The sequence below is a fragment of the Neomonachus schauinslandi genome, chromosome 1 (genome assembly GCF_002201575.2).
Source record: "Neomonachus schauinslandi chromosome 1, ASM220157v2, whole genome shotgun sequence".
Classification (NCBI taxonomy): Eukaryota; Metazoa; Chordata; class Mammalia; order Carnivora; family Phocidae; genus Neomonachus; species Neomonachus schauinslandi.
Window position 1 is genome coordinate 97,671,570 of NC_058403.1, and position 13,411 is coordinate 97,684,980.

The 13,411-nt window shown below is 34.0% G+C and overlaps 1 non-coding gene across 1 annotated transcript; it reads right to left on the bottom strand.

Annotated features, from left to right (window-relative positions):
- Nucleotides 1–8,042: 8,042 nt before the first annotated feature.
- Nucleotides 8,043–8,148, bottom strand: LOC123326961. Its single transcript, XR_006541432.1, has one exon. It is a non-coding gene; the product is annotated as a U6 spliceosomal RNA (small nuclear RNA).
- Between the last annotated feature and the right edge of the window lie 5,263 nt (nucleotides 8,149–13,411).

Genomic DNA, 13,411 nt, shown 5'->3' on the forward strand with positions numbered 1-13,411 from the left:
GTGGGGGTATGGGGTAATTGGGTGGTGGGTATTAAGGAAGGCACTTGATGTAATGAACACTGGGTATTCTCTGCAACTGATGAATCACTAAATTCTACCCCTGAAACTAATTCTACAGTATATGTTATCTAAATTGAGTTTAAATAAAAAAAATTTAGAAAAAGAAATACATGGAATCTAAAACCTTTGGACTTTGTGAATGATTTAATGGATTTGGGTGGGGTGAAGCTTCAGAGCGATAACTCAAGAATTACTTTCAGATTTCTACTTTAGGTAAATGGTTGTCTGCACAGGAGGAGCAAGAGTTGGGATAATACAGTGAGCTCTGTTATGGACATATTGAATTGAGTTGCTCATGGGTAGGCAATGAAAGGAAAACTTTCATACCAGTTTCTTTGGGGAGGTGTAAACCTTTGTATGGAGCTCAAAATGCTAATTCCTGTTTTCCAAACAGTGTTGTGTAATGCCTACATATAAAGGCAGTGTGTTCTCTAGGTTCATGTTCCCTGTCCTTACATAGCATTAACCAGTGACATGGTATGAGCCAATTTTTTCTCTTCTCCTGGAATAAAACTGTCAGTGACTATGAGCAAGTTTTCACACACATAATTAATCTCATTATTGAAATAATGGTTTCCCAAGTGGAACTCATCTTCAGTTCTGCAGCTCGAAGGGTATCCTAATGAGCTCTTAATTATTCAGTGTAAAGTTGAAAATTCAGGCCAGTGAGCTTTGGCGATTCTATGCACAAGCACAGTGAGGTGGGGTAGAATTATTCCTAATATGTACAGTTAGATTTAGATGTAGATATACTCAAGTAGTTAGATTGGAATTCTATGGCTGAGAATTACAATTCTCAACATTATTTTCCACATAATTTATATGATCATTATTGCTATCATTTTGGGCAACACTCAGTCCTGTGGGGGGTGACAATAATAGAAACAGCTTAATATACCCACATACTCTATTAAGTGTTTTATATTTAGTGATCTACACTCTCTTTTAATCCTCATAACAACTCTATGAAGCAAGTATTCATATTATACCATTTTGGGGGGATGATACATTTGAGGCATACAGAAAGACAAAATAAACTGTCCAAGCTCACATAACTATCTAATGGATGGATTCAGACTTAGGCATTCTGGCCTTGGAATCTATGATTTTTATTTACAAGATATTGAAAGGTAATGTAATTATAAATATTAAGTTTGATCTCCTCTAAGTAAAAAAAAAATAAATAAGATGCAAGTATTGGTATTTTTACTGTGATTTTTACTTTTTATTTTAGTCTACTATGGATAGTCACACCTTTGTGTATCATGACACTGTTGTTGAAAATATGGGAAATATTATTGGGGCATGGAGCATTTTATAAATGACTAAAAGTGAAACAACAAAATAGCTTCTAATATAGTGCTATGTATGCAGTCAGCATGACAACAATATTTGGAGAATAAATGGAAGGAATGACAATTGGCCCATCTGGATTATCTACATAAAAATTGAATAAACAGGGCTCTTGGATAGGATTATTTAGTACTATAGATTGAGCATGAAAAAAATGTTTGCTATGAACAAAGTATTGCATTTTAGTATTATTAATCCTGAGCAATTTTTCTGATATTAGACCAGAGTACCATCCTCCTACTTGTTCATTTTAATTTATTTATGTTTATTTTGCAAAATATATTCATTTATACATGAAAATATATTGCAAAATATAAAGTTAAAGAAGAAAATAAAATCACCCACAATTAAACTATTCAAAAGATCATCATTGTTATCATTTTAGTGAATATCCTCACATTTTATATTTTTTTCTTTAAAAACTGTTAGTATTTTACACTTGTGATGAGCACCAGGTGTTGTGTGGAAGTGTTGAATCACTATACTGTACACCTGAAACTAATATTGTATGTTAACCAGCTGGAATTTAAATAAAAACTTTAAAAAAAACACCTTTGTTAATATTTTATGGTAAGAATTAAGAACCATTTGGTATCAAAGTTATTGATACCAAAACTGTTCTGATGGAAAAGTCATTTAGTAGGTCAGAAGTTTGGTCTAGGATGCTAAATTTTTAGAACCAAATGCTAAGATGTCTTAGGTTGAGACAAGTTTTAGGTTGAGACAAAGTTGAGACAAAGTTTCTTTAAGTGTATCAATTTATTTGAACCATTTCTGATAAAACTCTTCCTTCCAACCACTCTTTACCTGATTCACTGATCAAATTGATGATACTGTAATTGGTATCAGTTGTTATTCCAAGTCAAGATTATAAATCGATATTATAATAAAAGATATAAGATCGCTTTTTCTTTTTAGTTGTTGGAAATGCCTCCTCATGATAATAATTGTCGAAACATTAACCATACAAATCCTGGGACTGTATAAGAAATTTATACATACTTTGGCTCCCTTAGCTTTTTTCAATAATGGTTAATTCCCTGGGTTCTTTCTTACTGCCAAGGGAGGCAAATTCATTTAAAAAAAAATGTCTGTCCTGCAAGAGTAATTTCTGTAGGTTGGAAGTTAATTTTTAAACTAGAGTTGCTAGAAATTGCATTTATTTGATATGAGACAATCAACATCTTGATGCTAAGATGATCAATTTTCTGTCTAAGAATAACTGGTAAAATTTTAGGACACAATAATATTATTATATACTTCAAATACAACAACATTACATATGCAAAAGAGTAGGTTTAAAAATAGTAAGAAATATGCTGCTTTTAAATAAATGCTTTATTTTATTTTCACTTTTAAATACATGCCACATCCTGTAAAATACAAAAATGCTGTATTCAGCTTGATTAATTTTTATATATGTTTATATCCTTATAACCCTGGACATGTAATTTTTAAATAATATAAACTATTTAAGTCATAATTTCCTTTCCAAAAAATAGATTTCATGAGAATTATGTTATAAATGCAAATGCTTATTTAGTAAAAGGTGATCATCTGTATTGCACAGTTAAGACATAGTCCATATCTGTGTTCATTAAAACCTGAATTGATTTCTAGTGAAATATGATCTCTTGATAACAATTGACAAAAATTAAGCCATTAAATATGGAAATCCTTTCATAAGTAGAGTATACTTACTCTACAGTTTTCCTTAAATGAGAATAAGATTTGAATTATGAAATATTATTTAAAGAAACTTAATTTGATTAGTTTCTAGTAACATCACATGAATCAGAGATTATTTCAGCTTCAGATTCATGACTCTAGGATCCCTTCTGGGTTTAAATGCTTTGAGCTAAATCCTGATTTTACCTGATTGGCTTCCAAGAGGAGATACTAAGTGAAAAGTAATAGCTAATATTTACTGAGCATTTTCTAACTGTACTAAGGACTGATTATCTTATTTCATTCCATGAACCTGCAAAGTAGTAAGACAATATTTTTGCTTCTTGACATATTGGGAAACAGAAGGAATGAGTTAGGGTCATTCCCTTCAAGTAACAGAAATGTATTTGAGCCAGAAAATTGGAGAATTTGTTATGCAGAAACAAGGGCAATAATCCATCTGGACCTGAGAATGGACCTGGAAAGCAGTCAGGATCTTACCTTCAACTCTTTGTGTATATGTGAACAGGGTTCATCTTCTATGCTGACCTATGATTTAAAAAAATGGTTTTAACCAAAAAATCTTTATTTACTGAAAATCTATGGATCTCAAACCTAAATATCCAGGACAGTTTAGGGATTCAACCGTGTGAAGCAATTGTAGTCAGATACCAGTTTCAGGGAATACATACCTGACTGGTCTGTCCCTTGTGTGGAAATGGTTATTTCCAGGTAGTCACATTAGTGACAAAGATAATCTGAAGGTTGCCTTTCACACTGAGCCTCAGGGAAGCTTAATTTTCCAGTCATGTATAACCAGATGTCCTCTGTCCTGACTGGAAACAAGGACATTATCCTTCTTACTATACATTATAGACTATACATTATAGACTCAGTAGCATATAGAAGGTAATTTTTTTACTAAGTTGTTGAGTTATTTTATAGCTTAACTATCAGCAGTAAGATTGCTTTGTGTTGTGTGTACACGCTTTCTATTTAGAATAGTACGTTGAACAAAATATAAAACTCTTCCTTTTGAACTTCCTGGAAGAATATGTAAAGCCATATACCAACAAATCTGACTTTAACCAGGATGTTTTATTAAAAATTAGATAATTCCTTAAAATAAAACAATCTAATACCTTTATTGTGTCCTTCTAGAAGTCTTATATTTTAATGAATTACAAATGCAAATTGCACTGTATCCTATATGTCTTGTCCCTACAATGGTCTGGCAACAGTGGTAGTAATGCTTTTAAGTACTATTCAGGGAACTGAAATTATATAAATAAACAATGTATAGCAACCCTTCCCACACTCCATTTTTTTCCTTTGCATTTCTCCTTTATTTATTTTTTTTATTATGGTTAAAAAAAAACATAGAACAGGAAATGTGCCCTTGTAATAAAAATTTAAGTGGACAGTTTGGTATTGTTAACTATATGCACTTTGTTGTACAGCAGATATCTAGAACTTATTCATATTGCATGATTGAAACTCTTTATTCATTGGACAGCAACTCCTTATTTCTAACTCCCCCAGCTGCTGGCATACCATTGCACTTTCTGCTTCTATGGGTTTGACTACTTTAGATCCCTCCTATAAGTGAAATCATATGGTATAGATTCTTGTGTCTGATTTCACTTAACATGCAGTGCTTCAGGTAGTAACGTATGATAGGATTTCCTTCTCTTTAAAGGCTGAGCAATTTTCCACTCTATGTATATACCACATTTCCCTTTATATCAACCATTCATGGACATTTAGTTTGTTTCTAATTCTTGGCTATTGTGAAAAATGCTTCAATGAACATGAGGGTGCAAGTATCTCTTTGAGATACTGTTTCCAATTCTTTTATATAAATACACAGACATGGAATTGCTGGATCATACAGTAGTCCTATTTTAGTTTTGTGGAACCTAATACTCTTTTCCATAGCAGCTGCATTATTTTGTCTTCCACGGACATTCTCTAAGCGTTCTCATTTCTCCACATACTTGCCAAAACTTGTTATTTTACGAATAGCTCAAATCCCTTGATAGTCACAGTTGTTCCTGGCTCTATATACTTGGAGAACCCCAGTCCTCTTAATAATGGTGCAACCAAAGGACATATATGGAGATTCCTAGAATCCTACTTCAGGGTTGTGGCTGGCCATTGTGCCCATTAGGCAGTGTCTGCACAATATTGGTTATTAAATATGTAAATATATATTGTTAAGTATTAAATATATATATTATAATTATATTTATTTATATTATCTGTGTGTACGAGAGTGCTTCAAGTCTTCATCCAAGCATTTCCAATCTCATGTTAGACAGATATCTAACAAACTCTGATCCATCCGTACTGTTCTGTCTGCTCCTATGGTTGGGATAAAACCAGTGGAATTTAACCCCTCATTCATTTAAAGATGTTTTTCTTTATTATTCTTAGTTGAATTTAATTAAAAAGAAATTGAAAAAAATAAAAAATGCAAAAATTTATGACAGCGTGACAGCCAGGAGCTACTTATTATCAATATTAATTTATTGTATCTAATAGTACTTATATTTCAATTATCCCTGAGGATACTACTATTTTATATCAGTGTCTGAAAATTAACACTGCATCACTAAGGAACTATAAAACTAAGTTCTACATCCTTAGAGAAAGAAGAGAAATATTCAGTGTATTTTACAGGATTTTATTAAAAATGTGTAAAATAATAAAAACTTTAGGTTTAAATGAATTACAAATGAATAGCATGATTGATGCTACAAGAATGATGGTTCAAAGACTATTGCTTTTCCTTGGTAACTAAGTATAATATGGAGCACTTGTTTCATTTTTTTTTTTTAAAGATCTTATTTATTTTTTTTGACAGAGAGAGACATAGCGAGAGCAGGAACACAAGCAGGGGGAGTGGGAGAGGGAGAAGCAGGCTTCCTGCTGAGCAGGGAGCCCGATGTGGGACTCGATCCCAGGACCCTGGGACCATGACCTGAGCCGAAGGCAGACGCTTAACGACTGAGCCACCCAGGTGCCCGCACTTGTTTCATTTTTGAAAGACAGTTTTTCCCATAGCAAGTAAGAAGTACAAACCCAATTTCTGGGGGGATTAGATACCCGATAGTCACCATCAAGAGAGAGCATAATGATGAACTGCATAAACATATGGTAAACCAAACAGTGTAAAATCTTAAATCTCAGCGAGTGATTATATAATCATGTGTACCTATCTATAATTATGTGTTGCTATGACATAAACTGTGGACTAAAAGTCATTTCAATGTTCCCCTAACTGCTATGTTGGGAAACAATAGAGCAAAAATCCAGACAAAACGAACACACAGACAAACCAACACATCTCACATCCACACATCCACACACATACTGACATGTTATAATAAAATAATATTCTGTGTTCTAATATATAAAGTAAATACTGATACAAAGAATTGAAGAAGTAACTCTACAGAGAGATTTCTCAGATGCTTCAGTTTAATGTAGTGCTAACTCAGTGTGCACTGAGAATCCCCAAGAAGTAAGCCCTCTGTGTTAGCTTCACAAACAGAGAGATTCAGAGAAAACATTTTCAGACCACTCTTGTAAACATCTCTGAGAACAGGATTGCCAATTTAGGCATCAAATACATTTAAGATTTATGGATAAAATACTCTACAGAGCAAAATTTAGTAATAGTGTAAGTTGAAGCAATGAAGCTCTATGATTATTTGTCATGTTTTTTAGGCAGTTAAGATCTTAAAAGAGATTCTTACCTGTAGAAACAGAACTTGAGTATGCTAGTAAAAGGAGAAGGCATTTTTTCCCTTCTTCCTATCTTCTAGCTCAGTGTCATATTGCCCACTGCAGATGTGGGAGAAGATGAAAGGAGATCTAGAAGAGTGAGTAATAGAATGGGGATCATAATACTTAAAACTGGACTTGCAAGAGCTGAAATAATACTGAAAACAATAAAAAATGTAATGCATTTCTAATGCTTTTTAAAAGTTAAATTACATTTTGCATTTGCTTCTTAAAAGATATGGTGACTTATTTTATAAATTTTTACCTGGAAGTTTTTACCTCTTAAACTCCTTTATGAAAAATATGGTGTAGAAAATATAGTCAATAATCTTGTAATAGTGTTATTTGGTGACAGATGCTGACTACGCTTATCACTGTGAGCACTGAATAATGTTTGGAATTGTTGAATCAATATACTGTGCACCTGAAACTAATATAACATTGTGTGTTAATTATACTTTAATAAAAACAAGTAAAAAAAAGTGAGATAAATTCTACTTGATCCATTTATATTTTAAAATGAAATAGAATTCTCAACACTTAATTTAAGTTAGTAAAATGTATTCTTAAAATATTTTAGATTCAATAGAAAGCATATTATTCTAATATCATTTTTCTAAAGTAATTTTTTTTAGTCTCAAGATTCAGCATATTTTAGAAATAACTTTCTTTGGTTAACAAGTCAAGACACTATTTGAACATTTATATAAAACGTTGCCTTATCTCTGTATTTTACAAATCCTATGTGAATGGGGCACAGTAGCAAGGCCACTTTTATAGGAGTAAATCAAATACTCATAAATTTGTATCATTTTCCAAGTATATTCAGTTACCTTTAAAATATCACTGGATGAATACTATAAAAATTTTAAAATAAAATAAAGTAAACTTCAGCAGTATTTTTTAAAGGTTGTGGGTGTTCAACAAACTGGAAATAACTGTCCAGCAAAATATTGCAGACATTATTCATGTATGTATCAATACTTTAATGATGAAATGTTGGCCATTGTATACTTTGTACAGGACTGTTCCTTTGCTATTGAAGGGATAGGATTTGTAACCAAGTGAAGAACCAGTACTAAATATCATCAACAAGAGGAGCAAGGGATAGAACATAATGTAATATGGAAGTTGTACTAAACAAGAAAATATTAAATTTGTGGTTAACTTTTTAAAATATTTTATGTTTAAACACTTGGATGTCATCCTTGTGCAGGGACCATGCCAATCTTCGCCGCATTGTTCCAATTTTAGTATATGTGCTGCCAAAGCAAACACACATGTTTAGACACTTGAGAAACCAGATTATAAGCTAAAATTTAAGAGTAAGAAAAGTTAGATGGTGAAATTGGAGTGGTCTAGCATATTTTCCTCTCCTGAAAAGAAATATAAATTATGTAAATAATTTTATCCTATCCATCCTAGTGAATGATATTTTAATTATGAGCTATATATGCCTCAAAAAATAATAAAATTATAAACTCTGAATAAAAAGGAAAATAATAGATATGGAGATAAATTATTTTAAAATCCCAAGGAGCCACGATAAATTTACTTAGAAGAGGAAAATGTAATGGTCATAATGGTTATTATTTATATTATGTCAGTATTTTGCTTTTTCTTAGGTTTAATTCTGATACAGATGCCAAGGTTTAGGACACTCAGTTCTTATGGGACTCAGCATTCCTTATCACTTCTGTCCTGAAACAAATTAACTGTGAGTTTTGGAGTATTAGCGGAAATTTCCATATAAGAATTCTTTTATAATAAGATTCTATTTATTTGTCAGAGACAGAGAGAACAAGTGAGAGAGCACAAACAGGGGGAGCAGGACAGGGAGAAGCAGACTTCCCGCTGAGCAGGGAGCCCAATGCGGGGCTCGATCCCAGGACCCTGGGATCATTAGCTGAGCCGAAGGCAGACGCTTAACCGACTGAGCCACCCAAGCGCCCCTCTGTATAAGAATTCTTAAATATATATAAATATCTGGAAATTTTCAGTAATGATAATTACTGATAGTTTTAATTTTATCTGGATCAGTTTACTGTAGATCAATATTACAGTCCAATGATTATGAACATAACTAAAGTTTATAGCCAATCTAAAGAAAATGTATGTTATTAAAATATTTTTAAAATATCAGGCAATAGAGAAAAGTATAACCTGCCATCTTCCCACCTTGAGATATTCACTTTTCACATATTAATGAATATCCTGCTGGGCAATTAATTGTAAATATATGCAATTGCCTATTCATTTAGTTGTTTGTTTGTTTTTACAACGATTGGACTGCGCTACATACATGATTTTATTTTATTTTTTTCTCACTTAAAATAGTGGAGTGTTATTTCCAGGGCAATAATATACTAGTCAGTAAAGAAGATCTTCAATTGCCCATTTGCTGTTGATATTTTAATACCTAGCCTGAAAATTCATGGAAAGAAGTGTGATATGTTGTTGGGGAAATGGACTTGTATTTATGATGGCTCAATCCTTAGCAAAAGCTGTGCTGGAAAAAGTACTATTTAGGAAGGACGACATGAAGAAAACACAGCTGTCCTTTTGAGATTTCTAGAAGATGTTCTTTGGATTTAGCCAAAATACCAGAGTGCTCCTTAGGTTATATGTGGTTCAGAATTTGCCGAACTCTACTTCCACATAATGTTTCAAACAATGATGCTTTGATGTCTCCATTGTATTTTCTGCAGACTTGTCATTAAAAATAATCCTTTATTTGTTTCACGTAGTTTTTTTTTAAATAGATTTTTATTTATTTATTTGAGAGAGAGAATGAGAGAGAGCATGAGAAGGGAGAGGGTTAGAGGGAGAAGCAGACTCCCTGCTGAGCAGGGAGCCCGATGTGGGACTCGATCCTGGGACTCCAGGATCATGACCTGAGCTGAATACAGTTGCTTAAACAACTGAGCCACCCAGGCACCCCAATCTTTTATTTGTTTCAGAGGTAACGCGCTCACCATAGCATATACCCTCCCCAACGTCTATCACCCAGCCACCCCGTCCCTCCCACCCCCCCACGACTCCAGCAACCCTCAGTTTGTTTCCTGAGATTAAGAATTCCTCATATCAGTGAGATCATATGATACAAGTCTTTCTCTGATTGACTTATTTCGCTCAGCATAACACCCTCCAGTTCCATCCACGTCTTTGCAAATGGCAAGATTTCATTTCTTTTGATGGCTGCATAATATTCCATTGTATACATATACCACTTCGTCTTTAGCCAGTCATCTGTCAAAGGACATCTTGGCTCTTTCCATAGTTAGGCTATTGTGGACATTGCTGCTATAAACATCGGGGTGCACGTACCCCTTCAGATCCCTACATTTGTATCTTTGGAGTAAATACCCAGTAGTGCAATTGCTGGATCGTAGGGTAGCTCTATTTTCAACTTTTTGAGGAACCTCCATACTGTTTTCCAGAGTGGTTGCACCAGCTTTCATTCCCACCAACAGTGTATGAGGGTTCCCCTTTCTCTGCATCCTTGCCAACAACTATCATTTCCTGACTTGTTAATTTTAGCCATTCTGACTGGTGTGAGGTGGTATCTCATTGAGGTTTTGATTTGGATTTCCCTGATGCCGAGCGATGTTGAGCACTTTTTCATGTGTCTGTTGGCCATTTGGATGTCTTCTTTGGAAAAAAATGTCTGTTCATGTCTTCTGCCCATTTCTTGATTGGATCATTTGTTCTTTGGGTGTTGAGTTTGATAAGTTCTTTATAGATTTTGGATACTAGCCCTTTATCTGATATGTCATTTACAAATATCTTCTCCCATTCTGTCGGTTGTCTTTTGGTTTTGTTGACTGTTTCTTTTGCTGTGCAAAAACTTTTGATCTTGGTGAAGTCCCAATAGTTCATTTTTGCCCTTGCTTCCCTTGCCTTTGGAGATGTTTCTAGGAAGAAGTTGCTGCGGCTGAGGTCGAAGAGGTTGCTGCCTGTGTTCTCCTTTAGGATTTTGATGGACTCCTGTCTCACATTGAGGTCTTTCAACCATTTGGAGTCTATTTTTGTGTGTGGTGTAAGGAAATGGTCCAGTTTCATTCTTCTGCATGTGGCTGTCCAATTTTCCCAACACCATTTGTTGAAGAGACTGTCTTTTTTCCATTGGACATTCTTTCCTGCTTTGTTGAAGATTAGTTGACCATAGAGTTGAGGGTCCATTTCTGGGCTCTCTATTCTGTTCCATTGATCTATGGGTCTGTTTTTGTGCCAGTACCATACTGTCTTGATGATGACAGCTTTGTAATAGAGCTGGAAGTCGGGAATTGTGATGCCACCAGCTTTGCTTTTCTTTTTCAACCTTTCTCTGGCTATTCGGGGTCTTTTCTGGTTCCATACAAATTTTAGGATTATTTGTTCCATTTTTTTGAAAAAAGTGGATGGTATTTCGGGGCGCCTGGGTGGCTCAGTCGTTAAGCATCTGCCTTCAGCTCAGGTCATGATCCCAGGGTCCTGGGATCGAGCCCCGCATCGGGCTCCCTGCTTGGCGGGAAGCCTGCTTCTCCCTCTCCCACTCCCCCTGCTTGTGCTCTCTCTCTCTCTCGCTGTGTCTCTCTCTGTCAAATAAATAAATAAAATCTTTAAAAAAAAAAAAGAAAAAGAAAAAAGTGGATGGTATTTTGATAGGGATTGCATTAAATGTGTAGATTGCTCTAGGTAGCATTGACATCTTCACAATATTAGTTCTTCCAGTCCATGAGCCTGGAACGTTTTTCCATTTCTTTGTGCTTCCTCAATTTCTTTCATGAGTATTTTATAGTTGTCTGAGTACAGATCCTTTGCCTCTTTGGTTAGGTTTATTCCTAGGTATCTTATGGTTTGGGGTGCAGTTGTAAATGGGATCGACTCCTTAATTTCTCTTTCTTCTGTCTTGTTGGTGTATAGGAATGCCACTGATTTCTGTGCATTGATTTTATATCCTGCCACTTTACTGAATTCCTGTATGAGGTCTAGCAATTTTGGGGTGGAGTCTTTTGGGTTTTCCACATAAAGTATCATATCATCTGCGAAGAGTGAGAGTTTGACTTCTTCTTTGCCATTTTGGATAGCTTTTATTTCTTTGTGTTGACTGATTGCTGTGGCTAGGACTTCTAGTACTATGTTGAATAGCAGTAGTGATAGTGGGGGGTGGGTTAGCCTGGTGATGGGTATTAAAGAGGGCACATACTGAATGGAGCACTGGGTGTTATATGCAAACAATGAATCATGGATTACTACATCAAAAACTAATGATGTAATGTATGGTGATTAACATAACATAATAAAATAAAAAAAATAAAAATAAAAATAATCCTTCAGAACATAGCAAAATAACCATTTCATAAAGATTCTTAAGTGGAAAATGCATTTCTATTCATTAATTAGCTTGTTTTGTATTTTATGGGTGCAAATGATTTAACCTGAATATGTCCTACTTCATGACAGTCCAAATCCCAGAGACTTGTTATCTTCCTTTAGCAACATTTTATAACTTGCTTATAAATGGCATGCAATTTAAATTTTAATACTAACTCCCTTTATTTTTTCCTTCACCTGAATTTTCTGTTCTATTTTTACCACCTTATATATGTTCTGTAAGCTATTTCAAATCCTTTTTATATTGACGCAAGGTAAAAATAATTCCATAGAGAAAGACATAAGCAAACTTATCAAAGCAGTTCCTTTGTTTATGTAAGAATAAAGGTAGGGGAAAAAGTCCACATTTTGGCCTTCGGGAATTAAGAGAATTGGTATTATTATTATTATTATTATTATTATTATTATTATTATTATTATTTTGGTTTCTGAATGTGGCTTATGGGAACAGAGGTTTGTGGATGAGATATGGAGTTATGAGGTTTATGTTGCAATGCATGTTAGCCACAAGGCTCACTTGTACTCAAATTCTCCTGTCAACCTCTTCAATTTGGTTCATTTATATACTTAACAAGACCCCAGTAAACCTGGTAACAATCTTCGGTTTTAGGGATTACAGAACAAAGCAAAACAAACAAAGCAAAACATGTTGGGACTCATTCTACATTTCCTGCTCTGGACTTAGAATTTTGCATTTCTGCAAGTAGTCATAATTCCTTTTAGTGAAAAATGGTATTTAGGGTCTGCCATCTGAATGAGGGGGTATTTGTTGCTCTTGGAATTGGTCACCATCCCTAGACCTTTTGCAATGAACAAAGCCAGGAATTCTGTATGATTTAAAAGAGGAAGTATATTATGAATTATAGTGATATTTTGGTTTAAATTTAGGATTGCAGGATTTTGCTTATATCTTTAACATACTTTGAATTTTTCTCATAGACTAAAATTTTTATTTCCCAAATACTAATGTAGTTATTTTTTGGTACATTTATTTCAGAATAAAGACATTAGTATTACCACTATCAGTATTACTAAAAGCTGTTTAAGATTTGTTTTTTCCCCCAAGTTATTTTTTTCCCAAGTTTATTTATTTTGATTTATTTTATAATCAAATTACTGCGCTTTAAGGTCACTTGAAATATTTTCTCTCTGTGTGAGGGAGCCA